Raw genomic sequence first — 19924 nt, forward strand, 5'->3', positions numbered from 1 at the left:
TGCTCCAGAAGGTCGACTTAAAGAAAAATAGTTTACGCTCTCTCTCCTTTGTTCTGATTTCTAAAACAGCCCACTTCTTGTTTTTAAAAGAGCCTTTCAGCAAGAGATTCAGAATGAGGAAACGAAGTTTAGTAAACTCGATCTAAGAGGAAAAGAAAACACACACAAAAAAAAAAAAACCAAAAAAAAAAAAAAAAAAAAAGCCCCACCTCGCCCTTTGATGTCCCTGGCATTGTTATTACAGTCTTAAAATAACCGCCAGCACCCTGGTCGGAAAAGAAAAACCTTAAGGATTAAGTAACTATTTATCTCATGAGGATAATTACTTGTTTGACCCGCAGTCATTCATTCCTGAAACCACGAAGTTAAATTGTTGGGATGTTTTTAAGCGCCGCCGCTCCCCGCTCCGGCCGCCGTGTGCGGTTGCAGGAGCCGGGCCCAGGCGGCCGGCGCCTCCCGGGCCGCGCATCCGCCCTCCAAGCGTGAAGCCCGGGGAGGTGCCGACGGGGGGGTCCCCTCGGTGCGCGGGCGGAGCGGCGCTCACCGCCGAAGCCCCCTAGACGCGGCCCCGGCCGTCGCGCCGAGCAAGGTGGCCCCCAGCGTCGGCGCAGAGGGGAACCCCGCGGCTCGCGCGCAGTTTAACGGAACGGCTGTGGCCTCCCCTAGCGGCGTGGCCGCACGGCAGTCCCTCGGATCCTGTTAAATTCCCTTTAATAGCGCTTCCGGCCCTTTCCCGCCCTCATTGGCTCGGAACTCCGTGTGCGTTCCGGGGTCCGCAGGCTTCCCCAGCCCCCGCGCACTGCCCCGGGGTTGGCACCGCTGAGCCCGGGCGCGACCCCGCGAGGGAGGGGACAGCGCCAGGTCTCCGCGACCGCGCTGGGCCCCGGGCGGCCGGCGGCACCTGCCCCCCCGCCCCCAGGTGCGGAAGGCGGGGAGCGGTGACTCCGCAGGAACGGCCGAGCCGCGGCGCGCCCGGCGCGGGAGGCGGACACCGGGCATGTGGCGGGTGCGCGCGGGTTCCCGCGGCCTCCGGGCGGCCCGAGCGCCCGCGGTCAGCCGAGGCCCTGGTCGGGACTCGCCGGCCCTGCCGCGGGCCGCCGGGCCCTGGGAACAGGGAAACGAGCGCGGCCTCAGCGCTTTCAGTTCTCGCCGAGGCCGCTGGTTACTGTTTAACATCCCCACCCACGTTTCAGTTTGTTCAGTAAATCGATCGCACGGCGAGAGTCAGGCCGCTGTCTTGTCGCCATCGAGCAAAGCTAATATCCTCCCAGCATATGGTCTAAAGTCTCTGCTAGACGCCGGAGCAACAAACAAACAAACAACCACCACGTCCCAGCGCCTCCGCGCCCCAGTCGCGCAGCCCCACCCCCACCCCCTCCGCGGCGCCTGGGGCCGGCTTCCCAGGCTCGGAAAAGTGCGGCCGGGACGCGGCTGCGGGGGTGGGTGGGGGACCGGCGGCCGGGAGATGTGGCGGCCGCCGCGCAGCTGACGGCGACGCTGGAGCTCCCGGGGCCGCTCCGCGCAGGTAAGTTGCGCCCCGCGCCCCGCGCCCCGAGCCCCGCGCCCCGAGCCCCGCGCCCCGCGCCCGAGCCCGCGTCCCCCGCCCCGGGCGAGTCCGGAGCCCCTCGCGCGGCAGGAGGAGGGGCGCCGCCAGGGAGGGGCCAGCCGGAGGCCCCCCTAGGCCGGGCGGGTTGGGAGCAGATACCCCGAGGCCTCCGGCAGCTTGGGGGGCGGGCAGAGGAAAGGGCTGGAGCGACGCAGCCAGGGGCACGCGCGGCGAGGCAGCGGGGAGGGGGGAGTAAAAGGAAAGTGGGGTTTGTTTGGGAGGGAAAGCTTTGGTGTCACGTGGCTGCCAGGTCCCTGGGGGCTTTGGTGGAGTTTGGTGGCCTGGGGCGAGGCTAGGGCGTCTGGATGCCTGTGGACGGTGCAGGTTTGTGGGGAGGGGCTTGGTCCTGGAGCATCACCCCACGGCCTTGGCTCCAGTCTCAGCTCCCGTGGGTCCTCTTAGAGACATTTTGGAAGTGGGCGTCTTCCGGTGACGCCGCTGGGAGATTGTAGGAAAAACTATATATATTATATGTATCTATATACATTTACCTATATGTACATAAATATATTTACCTACATGTACATTTATATATAATCAACATGTACCTATAAATGTATATTTACCTCCATGTACATAAATATATACATTTACCTACATGTATATAAATACATAGATTTACCTATATGCATGTGTGTGTGTGTATATATGTTTAACTACTTAAACCATTTAGCCTCCTTTGGGAAGAAATGTTCTTTGCAAGCTTGTTTAAACATTGTGCTAGCTAAGCGATCGTCACTCCATGTCTAACGGGATAAGCCAGCACTGATAAGGCCTTGGCTTTGAATGTAATAGGTGCTTCATACCTGATGCCTGTGCTCCTAGGGCTTGCTCAAGACCACCCAAGGCCCCCCTCCAACATGCAGACAGACAGTCTCCATTCAGCTTTCGGAAGAGGGTGAGAGCTAGAGGGCACATAGGGCAGAAGCTCTTAACTCATGGGAGGCCCTGAAAACAAAACACCTCACTGATAGGAACATTTCTGGATTTTGTGTGTGTTTTTTAATAGGTTTTTATTTATTTCAGAGAGAGGAGGGGAGAGAGAGAGAGAGAGAGAAGGGAACATCAATTGGCTGCCTCCTGCACCGTTGAGCAAGAAAGGGCCGTGTGCCCTGACCGGGAATCGAACAGATGACCTCCTGGTGCATGGGACTATGCTCAGCCAACTGAGCCACACAGGCTGTTTGGGTTTTGCTACTTCTTCCCCATTTTCCATTCATTTTACACGATGTTTCTCCTCTCTCTGCACAAGCACTTATTCATCATTGAAATACTGTTCCTCTCCAGCTATCACCATTTTTCCATAATAATCCCGTTGTCCCCACCCTCTTGCCGCACCTCTTCTGTTTTCCTCTTTTGTGCACCAGCTATCAGTCTTTTTATTGTGCCTTTGAAGTCAGAGGCCAAGCGTGGGGTTGGGCTCCTCTCTGGTACCCTTTGGGGGGGGGGGGGAGGTGGCCAATGGTTGTAACTACACATTTTTCACTTTTTAAAGTGCAGTGGAAATTGAGAGCCTTTGGTTCTCTTCTTCCATCCCTCCTAAGCTCCATTTTTAGGCCTACAATTGTGGAATTTTTCTCAACGTGCTTTATGAAGGTAGTGCAACCCTTTTACTAAAGTGTGTCTATTACCATCTCATAAGCAATTTTTTCTACAATTGTGATTATAAGAATATAAGACAGCGCAAATTAACTTTGGGGATTGCAAAGATTTTTCTTAATGGCTGTGTTTAAATAATAACTTTATTTTTGAGTTCCCTGTTTCTTTTGAAAATTTTTACTATTTCTATGAATTCTGAAAGTACTACTTGCTTATAAAGCAACATGAAAATTACTGTAAAATATAAAATGAACCCCTTACTTGTTTTACTCTATATGTGTAACCACCATTCCTGGCTGGGTTTATGTCCCTCCATTTGTATAACCACAGGAATTTTTCCTTCATTATTTAAAAAAATTGGGTAATGGTTCATATCAGACCAGCATTCTGAAATTTATTTTTCTTTAATAGTTTTCAAATATTTGTCTGTCAATATATGAAGAATCTTTTCTTTTTTCCTAGTGTATGTACTCACTGTAGCCAGCCAATATCCTCAGAATGTTCTCTTGGATTTTCCAAATTCTTACTATTACAAACAGTGATGCTGTGAATATTATCTTTGCACAGGTACTGCAGAATATTTATTCTGAGAGGATTGCTGGCTCTAGGGGATGTTTACTTTAAATTTGATAAATATTGCAAAGAGCCTTCCTCAGTACCCTCAGTATATTGACCATGCTCTTGCCAACACTGGATAATAATGATGTAAGATATTGCCCATCTGATTGTTGAAAATTTGATTTCTCATTGTTATAGTTTAATATTTAGAAATTATATGAACCAGACGTGGAACATCTGATTTGGAGAGTTTGAGAATTTTGCTTTAAAAATATAATAAAGTAGAAAGGGAATTAACTGCATTTCAAAATACCATCTTATTTTGAACTTCTAAAAGATGTCCCTGCATTAGTCATAACCTATTCATTCACTGAATGGCTAGAGATGCTGGTACATGGTAAGTGAGAATGTCTGTGTTGCAAACATGTGGCTATGGTGTGTCTACTAGTTGGTGGTGTGATTTTGTGGCTCTTGACTTAACATGTTTGCCCCTTCATAAAAAAAGGATTCAGTTCCCTGGGAATGAAAGCATGATTTTAAATAAGATATCATAGCTTTGGATCCTTCAGAAGCTGTAGGTGCAAACAAAACAGCTGAGTGTACAATGATGCATTCTTGTAGAATCCCTTCTCTCCACCCTTCTCATGGAAACGCTCACCTATTGGTATCAGTTAGCTCATGCATAGACACAGGAAGTTTCAAATATGGTTTACTCTTTCAGCCGAACAAACTATGTAGGAATATTCATAATATATGTTTTTAGCTAACAGTCATTGAATCCTTAATATGTGCTACATAGTGTTCTAAGTTACTTATAACTATTTTCTTCTTTCAGATTCTTTAAACAACCCTGTGCAGTTCATACTAATATTCTCCCCCTTTTCAGAAGCAGAAATGTAAAAATTTGAGTAAGGTCACACATCTACAAGGGATAAAATTGGGGATTCAAATCCAGGCACTGTGGCTCTAGGCCATGAGAGTAACCAGGCTGCTCCATATGGTCATATGTTGCTTACTGCACAGGGGTGCCCAACAGAGGGGGAAGGAAAGACCTGAACCTTAACAGGACCCATAGGCCAAGGCCTGTCCCCTTTCTCTTGGCCGGGTATTCCCGGGGAAGGGCAGTTTTCTAGGTCACAACATGTCTGTAAGGGCCAGCAGCACCTGGCTCCTGATGGATCAGGAGCTACAGGTGTACACATTCAGATGCTTATGTAAGTACTTTGGAAACTCAACACTGTCTTGCCCATTCGTTATGGCTACACCTTAAAGAACAGACCTGCCTTACTTTCTGCTTGTCCTTCCTACCTTGTATTTAGTACAGGAGGATCCAGTATGCTCTGCACATGGGAGACTTAGCTCAGAGCCTCTGGCGTTGTGTTGCTTGAAAACCTTTGGTTATTAAGATGTTTTTCTAGAAAATGCATAAGGAGTTCATTTCTGTGTGTCTCTTAACATTTGGGGGGACATGAAGGCCTTTGAGGATGACCAACTCATGGCATGTAAGCCAAGAGAGAAGGCTTTGTTGTCACATAGGGAGGTTTATGTTCTTGCCAAGCTGTTTGCTAAGATGGGGGTAGAGGACAGGGGACTTGGGCAAGTTAACCATTTTGAACCTCTATTTTCTCATTTTTGAAGTGTAAGTCATTATAATACCTATCTCAGAGGCTTGGTATGATAAGTAAGTATGTTAAAACATGAAGATTTTTAGAACAGTGCCTGGCATTTATTGAGTACCCAGTATGTATTCTGTGCTCCTGCCGTAGTTGTGATAGAATGAGATAAAACATCTCAACACTGCTTGATTTATAGTAAGTTCTTAATGTGTCACCTTGTTTTTGTTGACACTCTCCCTAGACTAGAGATTATATTTACATATGCAAACAAATCGTGTATGACTTCAGGAGTTTATGGATCCCTAGAAACCTGCCCAGGCCCTCTAATAGGCCTTGGAGATACAGTGATGAGTAGAGTAGACGTGGTCCCTGACTTCATGGAGATGGAGCCTTTAGCTAGGCAGTGTAGACAAGGATCATCCTGCATATAGTCCAGCGGTTAGAACATCCGCACCTCTGTGCGAATCTCAGCTCTGCCTCCTGCCGGCTGTGTTCTAAGTAAGTTACTTAGTACCTGTGCCTCAGTTAAAAAAGTTGTAAAATGAGAATAATAGTCCTGACTCTCAAAGTATATTTGGGTTAATTAATTCCTGCATTATTTAAACTGAGCATGCTATTTGTTGAGTGTTTGACACTTTCTCTACATTCTATTTCAATATAAAAGAATCACATTTATCTATGATAGCAAAGCGTTGACATGGACATCTAGGCATTGTGTCCCCATCACTTAGAAGTGTTGGCTGATAACATCACCTGGACCTGGTAATTTAGTTTTTTTAATGTCTTGAACTTTTGAGTGTTGTTCTTTTATGCTTGCATATCGGGCGTGCTTTGCTTGTGCTCTTGACCTCCTTGTGTCATAGCTATAGGTTGCAAATAGTTGATGCATATTAGTTTAGCAGGAATTTACTTATGTGCACTGTGCTAGGTGCCTGGAATACAAATATAAATAAGCAGTGTCCCCACCCTCAAACACAAATAATTTACTTGGAAGAAAAACACATATCACCTTCTATACCATGTGGTGATAACTATTGCATTAGTACCATAGATAGAAATACCATGAGAAACGGAAGCACAAAGGATAGTTTGAATATCCTGGAGAGATTTCATGGAGGAGTTAATGACTTCCTGATTAGAACTTTCTGAGTAGAGAGGAATCAGAAAGATCTTTGGGGCAGAGGATATTACATGTGGAATGGGTGGAATAGCAAGAGATGATGTGGGGAAGGAACACTGGGCCGAATTCTGACGATCTTGAATGTGGGTGACAAAGATTGGGCCATGCCGTCTAGGCAGTGGGGAGCCATCAAAAGTCTGTAAGTAGATTGTGTAAAGAAAGCTCTCTCCTTTTTTTTCTTCAGATTAATTGGCGGCATTTTGGAGGACAGATTAAAGAGGGAGAGACAAGAGGCAGGGAAACAGTAGGAAGCTTTCACAACAGTGCCCCGGTGACAATGAGGATAAGAGAATCTAGAGATGCTTCAAAGGTCGTTACAGTGAATTTAAGAACTGAAGAGAAAGTGAAGGGTTGAAGCTGACCTTAAATCCATGCTTTTTAGGGTTGTACAGGATGCTTTGATTTGATCGTGGTCGTTTGGAATTTATAGTTTTTTAGCTATTATATTCCTGCAAGTTGTTCATGTTTTAAAACTTAGTCTGTATGGCAAAATTAAACTTTATTTGGTCCTTTAAGTGAGTTCTTAGGTACATAGGTAGACTATTGTTTTCCTAATTTAGGCTGATTTTCAGCAAAGTAATTATTATACCTAACCTAAATTTTTGCAACAACCAACTGCTCCCCCCCTTCCTTGTCTTCCTGGCATCCAGTCAGTTTCTCAGACAGCAGTTAGAGTCACATAGAGAAAGACAATTTGATCATTTTCTTTTTTCCTCCATTTACAACTGTTTGTTCACTTCGGAACACCCTTTGCCTGAAGTCCAAGGTCCTCACATTGCTAGACCCCATGGGACTTCCACTCCAAGCCTCGTCTCTCTCTCCCTGAGGTCCCTCACTTAAATCTTCAGCTGAAATAACCTTTGAGTTCCACAAATGCGCTGTGCCCTGTGCCTTCCGAAGTGCTATTTCTATTGTTTGAAAGTCAGCCACCATCCCCATAATTTTCCCCCGTCATTCTCGCCGCCTTCCACTTACCTTGCAGGTCTGCTCAGATGCTACCTTGAAAATCTTTTCTAGTGTACTGACCCAATAGAGCCATCGAATGTATCTTGTTCTTTCCCTGCCATTATTACCAACTTCACTGTGGTTGTGATGTGATAATCATTCTTCCAGGCTTGACTCTGAGACCTCTGAGGGTAGGAACTCTGTTGTTCTGGCCCGCTTTTTAAATTGGGCCTTCAGTTCAGGCTTAATGAGGATGCAGTCATTGAATGAATAATTGTAATGGAGAAGGAATGAATAATTGTAAAGTAGAATAAAAACGCATTGAGAACCTCATTTCCAAGCACCACATTCTGTATTGGGATGGAACAATGACTAGAAACAGTTCTCGCCTAAGGTTTTCATGTCTGGTTGGGGATATGAAAGAAAATATTGCTGCTCACTGTGGTAAGTGCAAATGTTGACTACTGAAGAAAGATTATAGAAACCTAGCAGAAGTCCCACTAACTTTTCCCGGAGTTGGTTGCACAAGAGATGACATAAGAATTCTTTATTTTTAATTTAAGAGGGATGTAATTTATTGATACTGAGATAATTATATTGAGATTATAATTATATAATTTACATTGATTAAAATCCATTATTTTTAAGCTTACACTTCAGTGAGTTTGACAAATGTGTGCCTTCAGGTAACCACGGCCACAATGAAGATACAGAACATTTTTTGCACCCCCTACCCTCAAATTCCTTTATGCCCTTTAGCAGTCAGCCCCTTCCTCCTCTCCCCAGGCAACCACTGATGTGGTTTCTGTCTGGAACAGTATATAAATAGAATCATGTGTGTAGCCTTTTGTATCTTGCTTTTAAAATTTATTATAATAATTTTGAAATTTAGCTATCTTGTTTTATGTATTAGTAGTCTATATTCCTTTTTAACGGAACAGATCTAGGAGGTACGATTGACATATAATAAACTGCGCATATTTAAAGTGATCAATTTAAAAAGTTTTGACATATGTAGGTACTCATGAAACAGTTGCCACAGTAAAGATAGTGATATAGTCAGTGCTATAGGCGTCTTCACGCTCCTTTGTAAACCCATCCTCTCCTGGCTCCTGAGATACCCACTCATCTCCTTTCTGCCCCTGCAAATTGGTTTGTATTTTCTACAATTTTATATCCATGGGACCGTACAGTATTCTGTTGTGAGTTATTTTGAGATTCATTCAATCTGTTGAATAAATCAATTCCTTTTTCCCCCTGAATACCATGACGTTGTAGGAATGTGCCACAATTTGTTAATTCATTGATCTGTTGAACATTTGGATTGTTTGCAGTGTTTGGCTTTTATAAAAAATGCTGCTGCGAACATTCTTTTACAAAGTCTTTGTGTGGACACATGCTTTCATTTGCTTTATATAATTATCTGGGAGTATAATGGCTGGATCACATGGAAGAAACTGTTAAACTGAGTCCCAGAGTAATTGTACTATTTTGTGTTCCCACCAGTAGTGTTTGAGAGTTTTAATTCTCACCCTTCCCAACACTTGGAATGGCCAGTCTTTTAATTTTAGACATTCTAAAAGGTATGTGGTGAGCTGTCATTGTGGTTTAAATTTGCATTTTTGTGACGGCTAATGAGTCTGAGCACCTTTTTGTGATCTGTGTACTATGCATGTATTTTCTTTAGTTTGAAGTTTTGTTCAATACTTTGGTTCGAAGTTTAGTTCAAAACCTATGCATCTCCCCTCATCTTTTAAAAATTTAGTTGTTCATCTTATTATTGAGTTGTAAAACTTCTGTATATATTCTAGGTACAAGTTTGTTATCAGATACAGGTTTAAAAATATTCTCTCCTAATATGAATTGTTCAAGGGGTAGGATTTGACCAAGAGAAAAAGAGAGTAAAGGAAGTACCAGTCATAAATAGGAATAGTATATGCAAATGAAAATAATTAGGTTGGTTTTATGGTCTTATGAGCACCCAGTGTGTGGTAAAATAAGAAAAGGTGGTAGACAGTGAGTTTACAAGATAGAAAAGAGCCTGAAAATAGAAACTTTTTTTTGGTCATGCTGTGGAGTTTAAACTTTTTGGTGAGCACTAGCATTAATAAATATCAATACAATAACAACATTGATGCTAATAATTGAGCTTTACAACTTATAGAATTCTTTCATATGCACAGTTTATAATGTTTACCCCCTACATTATTTTATTTAAGTCCTGCAATAACCGTGGGCAGACATTGAGACTAGGAAGTGTGTGTAGTCAATATGAAATACAGGTTTTTAATTCTGAGCCAATATCTTTTAGCTAGTGTGTGCATGCGTGTGTGTGTGCATGTGTGAGTTTAATGTGTGAGGATCAAATGGGCCCTGACTGGGAATCGAACCTGCGACCCCTTGCTGCATGGGATGTTGCTCAACCAACTGAGCCACACCAGCTAGGCTACCAGAATGTCTTTTAAGACATATTTGCAAAATCGTTCTCATCAAGTTTGTATTCTTAAATAGTTTCAGGCAACAGAAAGAACATGCAGGCTTTCGGGTCAAACAGACTTGATTCGAACTGTATGTAGGGCTTTGGGCATGTTAGCCAGCTGGCCTGGGCCCCTCTAGCTCCCGGGCACAGTGTGCTGTGAACCTTCAGTAAGATGGCATTTACAGAGTTCAGCACAGAGTCGGGCACAAGGCAAATGCACTTAATAAATACTGAGATTGCTTGCCCTCTTGAGTCCTCTTATTAAGTTAATAATACTTATATACACACACATATATATAGATACACACATACTATAAACATAGATACACACTAATTCTATAACTAATCATTGACTGCTGTGACTGGTTAACATTTATTGAACACTTTCTGTGTACTAAGCGCTGAGCACTTCACATAAATCGTTTCATTCTGACACGTTTTAAGGTATAAAAAGTTATTAAAGTATTATTATTTCTTCAGTGCAGCCAAGGAAACTAAGGCAGAGAGGTTAGATACCCAGTTGAGACTGCACAGCTAGTAAATGTGAGCGTTAGGTATGGACCAAGGCCTTTCAGCTTCAGAGCTCACACCGTTTCCTCTCCTAATAACTCTAATACCTAAGCTGTTATGCAGTTAAGCTCATCTCAGTTCTCACAGTATCTTTTAAAGCTAAAAATGAAATAAGGTAATTTAATTTTTCTAATTGGTTTTGTGTGTGCCATGAATTATTTATATGAAGCATATGAAATTTTAGTGGACTCATTTGAGCATCTATTGAGATAAAAGAACTTATGTGATAATTTATGTAGAAACAAACAATACAGTTGATTGACTTCTGAGACAGGTTAGAATAGACTGTAAAACACTGAACTGGAGCTTTTAATTGAGACTAATTTATTAAATCAGGAATAAAAATCTAAATAGTCACGTGTTTGATGAAGTAAAACCAGCTGCATACGGCATCAATTTTAATAACTTTTACCTAGTTTTGCACGATGAATTGAAACATTTTGAATATTTAGTTAATTATAAATATGCATACATTGCTATCTTCTCTTCAGGAGTCATGGATAAATATTAGTTGGAAAACTTTCTTAATTAGTGATTATTTAATGAAACTTTTTGGGAAGCAAGGCTTACAATTTAAAAGGCCTGGGGGAAAAAGATGATGTTCCTTTTTTAGTTTAGTTGATCAGCTTCTTTCTGGACAAAGAATCCTGCTCCCTGAAGTGATCCTCACTAGGGACACACGGAACAGGAAGTGTAAGTGTATTTATACCTGGCAAACAGAGCATATATTGAAGCCCTTCCCGTTACCACATGGCTTAGGAATTTTAATGATCGTATATTTCTTCTATTCACGTATTCTCAGAAAGTGAATACTTACATAACTTGCAACGTAATTGTTATCTAAGTGGAGAGTATTTTTGATACACACCCTCTCAGTGCCTTAAACACTTGCTGAAATGGAGAACAAACAGTATGCAGGCAGACCGTGTAGCCCTCTTAGTTAAGCCTGAAACAATTTTGCATGACTTTGTGGCTTTCTGCGTATTTCTGAATTTTATTTTGTGAAACTGAACTAACTTGTATATTTGAAAGAAGTAGCTGTGATAATAATGTATCCTCTGTAAAAAGGATTATAATTTAATTAGGCAAGAGTTTTTGAGTATTTGTTATAATACATGTAGTGGCTTAAGGGATGTAAAAAATAAACAGAATCCCTGGAGTTTAGGAACTAACAAACTAGATGGAGAAATAAATACAAAAATAATTCTCATTCTAATTGGTTTATTCTGGTGTAATATACAAATCACTTAGTCCAGGATACTGATATATGTAAATATACATATATATATTCACATATGTATGTGTCTATTTTATACACAAATAACATACATGAATAATAAATGCTAGTATATATGCTCATAATACACATTTGTGTTTAGATTCTAAGTAAGACATGCTCATTCCATGTTTAAACTAAATAAGAGCCTAAGCATTCTTAATCATTTGCTATATTTTCCATTATTGATTGTAAGTGTCTTTCTTATAGTTAAGTACTATTCCTCAAATAATTTGTCAATTTGAAACAAAGTAAAGAAAAAGCAAAGGGGGGTAACTATCAAAATTAGTGAAGCTAATTTTGAAAACAAGAAAATGGTAGCAAATTGAGGGATATTAATTCAATCTAAAATTATATAAATCTACTTGTATAAAAATGTATACACCAAACAGCTTCCATAGTTTCTGTTTTTGGTGTAGCATATACCAGATATTGGGAAAGTGCGCAGAACTTATCTCAAAAATACTTTGTTTTCTACTTGAAGAAAAAGAATGAATAAAATATTTTTGTAGGTAGGTATTTTAGTTTGCTGGGGCTCCCATAACAAAATACAATAGATTGGGTACATTAAACAGCAGAAACGTATCTTCTCATAGTTCTGGAGGCTAGAAGTCCAAAGTCAAGGTGTCCACAAAGTTGGTTTCTTCTGAGGCCTCTCCCCTTGGCTTGTAAATGCTGTCTTCTGGTGTCTTCACGTGGCCCTCCCTTGTGTCAGTATCCTACTCTCTTCGTTTAAGGACAGTCGTATTAGGTTAGGGCCCAGTCCTCTGCCCTCATTTTATCTTAATTACTCTTTAAGGGCCCTATCTCCAGCTACAGTCATATTCTGAGGTAGCGGAGGTTAGGACTTCAACATAGGAAGTTTGGAAGCAGGGGCCAGGGGAGGGCACAAGTCAGCTCCAACAGCAGGGTAACCCTAAGTGATTTAGTCTTACTGCAAGCCTCTGTGTTCAGACCTTCCTTACAGTTCACGCTTATATTCGTTTTAGACTATAAACCCCAAACCCAAACCATTTATGCTGACCTCTAGAAAGCCTCCCCCTCTCTTAACACTCACCCTCATCACGGTTGGCATAATGCATCTTCCCTTTTGACCAGTCTCTTTAGCTAGGCCAAACGGCCAAACCTGATGTGGCTTGAGGATGCCATCTGGTGCCACTGAATAATACATAGAAGAACCTCTCATGAATAATCTGGAGATAAGTCTGTTATTTAAAAAGAAATTATTTCTACTGTCTGCGCCGTATGTACACACTGCTATTCCCCCAGGTTGGCCTCTGAGTAAATGGTCAGTGTTTGATGAAGCAGCAGTCGAGGGAGGCCCTGCAGGTCTGCATATTTGTGTCATTGAGACCATCGGAAGTTAAAGAGCAACGCTAAGTTGCGCCGAGGTCTAATGTAAGCAGATACTGTGCTTGCATTTTGGAGAAGCAATTTTTAAGCAAGTCTTTCAGGTTTGTGCTGTTTCTGCTTATTTGTTTCTGCCAGGAGCTGGGAGGTGGATGGATGGGGGAGGTTCCCTGTCCATTCATCACCACATCATGTTCCACTTGGAGAAAGGAGCACAAGAGTGTTGGAGGGGAGGAAATGGAGAACCAAACAACGCATTTCAAGACAGGAAATTGTTAACGAAATGCCACCGAGATCAGGGGGGATGCGAATACAGTCACTTATATTGTACTTCATTTGCTGTGGTGGGGAGGGAACAGGTCCAGATGACGGGCTTTAACGGGAGCAGTCGTGGCTCTGCTGCATGCTCACCCCAAAGTCTAGCATTTCCCCGCCGTAATGCATCTGATTTTGTAGATGACGATGGCGACTGGGCTCCGGATCTCACGTTAGCTTTGAGCCGCACGTGGAGGTCAGTGCGCGGGGTAGATGCGAGCAGCTGCTCCCGCCGCCACTGCCTCGTGCCCAGTTTCTACCGAGCTGCGCGGGTGTAAATCGGGCTTCCGTGAACACCGGTAAAATTAACGCTGCATTTCTGAGTGACGCAAAAATCATGACTGAGCTAAGTATAACTTTCATAAAGCAATGAGTTTGATTGTTTAAAAAGGCTAAATTCAGAAAGAAAAAAAAAAATGCAGGGAGGTGGACCGTTCCTCTTCACTTTCTCCGCAGACTGTCGTTTTCCTCTTGCGTTATTACCTGATATTCGCCCAGCGCCCCTTAGCAGCGGGCCTGGCTCTGAGTGCTTCCTGCCTGAGCCCATCAGGCGCCCAGGCCCGCGCCCTCCCCAGCCCCCAGGGGCAGCGATGCTGTTCTGGGGCCCTGAGCGCCCACATTCATCTCTGAGATTAATTTGTTCTTCTAAGGCAGGAGCCACTCTTCCTTGGTATCCTGCTTTTCTACACACTTAGACCCCACTGCACACCCCCTTGAGCTTTTGCCTAGAGCTTGGCCATTGGCCATAATTCAGAAGGCTTGCTTCCCCCCATCTCTCCTCAGCTACTCACTTCATCTGAAATATAGTTCCTTCTCTTGATCTGTCCTCTAGTAATAGTTTACATTAATTAGTCCTTGAAACTCTCAGTGTGCTTAGACCTGTTCTTAATTATCAGAGCAGAATTATAACAACATTCGAGGAATTTTTTGAATAAAAATTAAGTTACCCCTCAATTCAGCACATACCCATTTCCTCTGTGGCACGTCTTTGCCCAGTCTCATGTCTATGTGTGTTTGCGGGCATGCCTTTGTTGTATTTATTTATCATGAGTAATTTGTACTTGGATTTTTTTCATTGATTATTGAAATAACCCCTTTTTCTTGTTATTGAGTTGTAGCTAATATTAACCACACACTCAAATTTCTACACGTGCAAAATATAACCATTGCCACCTAAAACAGAGTATTTCCAGCTCCCTAAAAATTTCCACTGGGCTCCTGCTCAGACACAGATTAAATTTACTTATTTTACTGTGTTGCTGTGTCTATTAGTAGCTTGTTCTTCTTCCTTGGTCTATAGTGTGACGTTGGGTGAATATATAACGATTAATTTACCCAGTCTGCTGGTGATGGACGTTTGAGTTGCTTCCGGTTTGAGGCTATTGCAAATAAAGTTGCCTTGAACATACTCTAGTCTTGTGTTGCATCTGAGCCCTCATTTGTGATGGGCATATTCCCAAGAGTGGAATGACTGGGTCACAGAAGATACATATGGTTGGCGAGTATTTTCTTTTTTAAGGTTTAAAGTCCACTTAAAATACTAGTAGAAATAGTTTTATATCATAAATTGGTAAAAATATTACACTCATCATACAAAAAGGGGAGAGAATGAATAATAAGGAAAGTGGCAACCTAGTTGAATCTACAAACTCTTTCATTTATGACAAAACTTAGGAAGTCCCTCCTGCCTTTGACAATTCCCTTTCTTTCTGTGGGAATTTATTCTAAATGAAACTGTGTAACTATTAGTTCACTTAAATATGTTCCTAAATGCTTAGACTTCTATTAGTAGTAATAAATAAATATTTTATTGAGATACAGATGACATTCAATTATTATTACTATTTTGGCCATAAACACCTTCGCTTCTATCCTTCAAGGGTTTTGCTCATGCCATTGTGTCTGCCCAGAATCACATCTTCACTGGCCCCTTTGTATTCCCCATTGCCCTGTGTGATCCCTTCGTGCCCCCTAATACTGAATACACACTATCCACAGACAGGTAGGCACTTGCTTATGTTGACCAACTCAGTGAAACTGTACCCTGACACTGTGTTTAATGTATCGTTCGTGCACATTGTTCAGGTAAGCACAGCACACGACACTCCCCCAAACACACACACACACACACACATATCAGTGAGCATGATTTTGAAAATACACTTTTTATTTAAGCAAGGTTATGATAACAGTACGTTTTAAAGAACTTAATCTGTTCTTGTGCATTCTGTCTTCTGCTCATCCTATGGCCAGACGTTCTCTAAATGATTCAGGTGATTCTTTTGTATCCTTTCCTATTCCTCTGAACCAGGAAGTGAGCACGAAAAATTCCTTCCACGCAGGCGTGCATGCATAGTCATTAGGCAGCTTTTATTTGTTAGGGTGTGTCAGCAATAAATATTTCCTCTCTGGGACACCAAAATTGGAGCCACGGTTTGAGGCTTAATAATATCGCCGACGTGCAGACCAGACAATGTTTCTGTGGTTGTAATTCTTATTTATTGGAAGATAAAAGGGTGTCAAGTGAAAAGAGTAGATGGGAAGTGGTAATGATTGGCCGAGTCTGTGGACCTTTCTGGTGCCGATCAAACCACATGGATGTTTATTTAAATGTTCGGGAGTATTAGAGTCACTTGTTAAAACTCAGCCATGTAAAGGCCTTTCTAGGCCTTGGGTCATGGTAGGGTGGGAGAGAAATGCAATGATTTATTTTTAAAGCAAGACAAAAATCAGATTTAAACACTTTAGGTCCATGTGTTCTTTTCCATGTTGTTATTTAAGTGATTTTGCTTTTGAAAAAAAAAAAAAATTTAGAGTTAATATTTAAAGGTATTTGCTATTATATGAGAAGTGAGACAGTAATAGTGTGATTATTTTAGGACACTTTCATCAACAATTTACAACATACCTTGTACTGGCTGTTTATAGATTCTTAGTATCAGAATGAACTTTCCCTTCTGAAGACCCGTGAGTGGGCCTTGTTGTTGAGCATCTAAGAAGCAGGATATAAAAAATTAAGAATAGTTTAGCCTCTAGTATAGTACCTGACACAGAGTGGGTGCCTCAATAAATATTTGTTGAATGAATATATTAATGAAATAGATAAAAAAATTTAAATGTTTGATTTCGATAATTGCAGGGTTATTTTGAGAAAAATGCAGAAAACAAAATTATATAATACTCCTATACACACAACTGATTTTAATGAACTCTGAAGGCTTTTGAAGCACTTCAGGCCAGCAGTTCTTTTCTTCTATGTGCTCTAGACGAGCTCTTGGACATGTATGAATCATATACAGAAATATGATAGCAGATATCAACAGTCAATCCCAATGCCACTAATGGTATGACAAAAAAAATTCCTTTCCATTCATACAATGGAATACCGTATTGAGCAGGAATGAATGAACTCGAGGTATACCCTCAACATGGTTGAATCTTAGAAACATAAAATTGTGTTGAAAGAAGCAGATCAGAGAAGGATATGTTGAATATGATTCCTTTTACATAATTTCAAAAATGAGAAAATGTAAGCACCTTTTTATATAGTTCATGAATGTTAATTTTTTTGCATTAGAACTAAAATAGTCACTTATTTTAAATCTGTCACAGTGTGGCGAGAACTGTGTATTAGCAACTGTTTTTTTTTCAATTACAATTTACATTTAATATTATTCTACATTAGTTTCAGGTGAACAGCATAGTGGTTAGACAGTCATATACTTTACAAAGTGAAAATAAACATTTTTATTAATTATGTTCTGTAAAAGGAAGAGTGGAAATAATGGTCAAAATCTCATGTTAATGCTTAATTATTTTGGTATATACCTGGCAGGTGGGTATGCGATTAGAGAGAGGCACAAATGGGGCTCTCACTGTCAGTGTTCGTTCTTCACTTGGGTAATCTTACTCAGTGCTTCACTTATTATTAATATTTAATCTTTACCTAATTTATTTTCTGACTTATTTCACAATTAAAAATAAAATATTCCTTAGAGATTGTAGTATGTTAACTAACATTCTTGTATTCATAGAACTTTCTGCTAAAGATAGACATTAATTAATTCAGTAATTACAATTACTCGAGGCTCATTGAATGAGAAGCATGTGATACCACATGATTGCAATAGGAGGTGACATGATGTATCAATGATCATAATGTACAGATATTTATACAATATGTATGTAGTCACGTTTTCTCCAATATTCATTCACTTTTGGGTTATAGTTACCAATCTAATCTTAAAACCATCATGTGGTCCTAGCACTCATGACTCCTTTGTGGTTTTTGTTATGTGGTGACTCACCACCTGAGTTTAACACTGTCAAACTGGTGAAACCCTGTTAAATGAGATGAGCTCACTGATGGTGAGCTTGGATAGTGCAGCAAAGTCCAGTTACTATAAAAGGTTTTAAATGGTTTCCTTCCATATCTGTACTTAATCCTGTCATGGACTTGTAACACACAATTTATGAACTGGCTTGGGCCTACAAACCACGTGTTGATATGTACACCTGGAAACATATACCAAAATATTTATAGCAGCACTGTTTGTAAGAGCAAAAATTGGAAACACCCCAAAATGTCTATCAATAGTGGAATGGATAAATGTGTTGTGGTGTCTTCATGATTTACTATAAAGCAGAGAAAGTAAATAAATCACTCCACTATCCATCAGCAGGTAGATCTCATAAACACAATGTTCAGTAAAAAAAAAAATCAAGCCAAAGAAGAATACATTATGGTAATATAAAGACCATATATAAAAAGACCCAAACAAACAACTAAATGGTACTTCCATGTTATGAATTCATAGACATGTGGTAAAACTCAAAAGAAATGTAAGAAATTATTAGCGCAGGGTAGTAATTTACTTCCCAGAGTGGGGGTTCAGTCAGTGAAAGGTACTAAGGCCCTTTATTTTATTATTATTATTAAACTGAACAGATATTTTATTTTATTACATGTACAGGTATATATAAATATATTTACATATAAATCAATCATAGGTTTTATAATAAAATTATAAATATGCATGACTTGAAAAAATAGGACTTTTCTGAAAGACCTATAAAAAGATGTGAATAGGAAGACATTCCTGAATGGGAAAACTCAGAATTATAAAGCTTTGAGTCCACGTGAATATATATATATTTGATTCATTCCAACCAGAAAAATGATAAAATTAATTCAAAAATTAATGCCCTTAAATATTCTAAGGCCTATGATGGACAGGAGGTCATTATTTTATACTGAGTTTTAGTGTAGGGATTTAATCATAAAAGCCTGAAAACCTTGTTCTTGCCCTGGCCAGTGTCGCTCATTGGTTAGAGGGTCAACCTGCATACCAAAGGGTCATGAGTTCAGTTCCCGGTCAAGGGCATGTACCTGGGTTGTAGGTTCCATCCCCACCCCAGTTGGGCTGCCTGCAAGAGGCAACCAATCGATGTGTCTCTTTCACATTGATATTTCCCTCTCTCTCTGTCTCCCTCCCTTCCTCCTTACCTCCCCCTCTCTCTCCCTTTCTCCCTTCCTCTCTCTTTAAAAATTGATGGAAAAAAATATCCTCAGATGAGGGTTAACAAAATAATAATAATAATGATAATAACAATAATAAAATAAATAAATAAAAGCCTAGCCCTTAAAGTGTTTTGGGATAAAAAATGTAATAAAGTGCCCACATTCATTGAGTTGGCCAGACCCCTTATAGAACAAATGCTCAGATCACTGTGACAGAAAATCATGACAGAGAGCAGGGTGGCCAATCTCAGGCTCTGCTCTTTAGTGACCTCACAGTTTTAATGAGAGCATTTAATTGCTTTATCCAGTTTTCTAGTAACTAAAATGAAAATGGAGTAAAAACTGCTCAGAATTATTGCAGAAACTATATGAGAAAACATATTAAAAGTCTAATGTTATATATTAGTAGGCAAAAATTGTCTTAGCCTCACTTTAATGAAGAATTTAGATGTTTTGCAAGTTCTCTTTTCAGAATGAGAGCATATGGTATAAGTAATGTAATGTGATTTTTTAAAACCTCTGTTGTGAACATTTGTTAATCTTTCTCTGTAGTTGTGTTAAACAAATTATAATTTATTTTATATTTATCACTTGACAAAAAAATTTTTTAAAAAACATCCCCCCCCCAGTGTTAGAAACTGAAAGTATAAATAAAAAAGGGTGACTTTCCATACTGAATATAATTGAATTCCTACAACTATAGTTAAAATGCTACGATACTGATATAGGAAAAGAAGAATACAGCAATGGAACAATATAAAAGCTCAGAAACAGATCTGATTGCTTATAAATCTATAACACATGACTATACGATATAAATTGAATATGTGGTTATAATATGTAAGTTATAATACATCTGTAGAGAAACTATTCAAAAAGTACTGCTGGCAGGATGCCATTGGAAATAAA

General features: G+C 40.6%; 1 protein-coding gene across 3 annotated transcripts in view; it reads left to right on the forward strand.

The window, feature by feature from the left end:
- Window positions 1-1274: 1274 nt before the first annotated feature.
- HNF4G (hepatocyte nuclear factor 4 gamma) overlaps window positions 1275-19924 on the forward strand; it is a 91943-nt gene continuing 73293 nt past the window's right edge. The window contains exon 1 of one of the 3 annotated variants that reach the window (XM_081116262.1): window positions 1275-1525. The gene's annotated coding sequence lies outside the window, so the exon portion shown is untranslated. The remainder of the gene's footprint in view (window positions 1526-19924) is intronic. The other 2 variants (XM_081116261.1, XM_081116260.1) reach the window with 2 other exon arrangements.

The sequence above is a fragment of the Miniopterus schreibersii genome (assembly GCF_964146895.1).
Source record: "Miniopterus schreibersii genome assembly, chromosome: 17".
In the NCBI taxonomy this organism is placed as follows: Eukaryota; Metazoa; Chordata; class Mammalia; order Chiroptera; family Miniopteridae; genus Miniopterus; species Miniopterus schreibersii.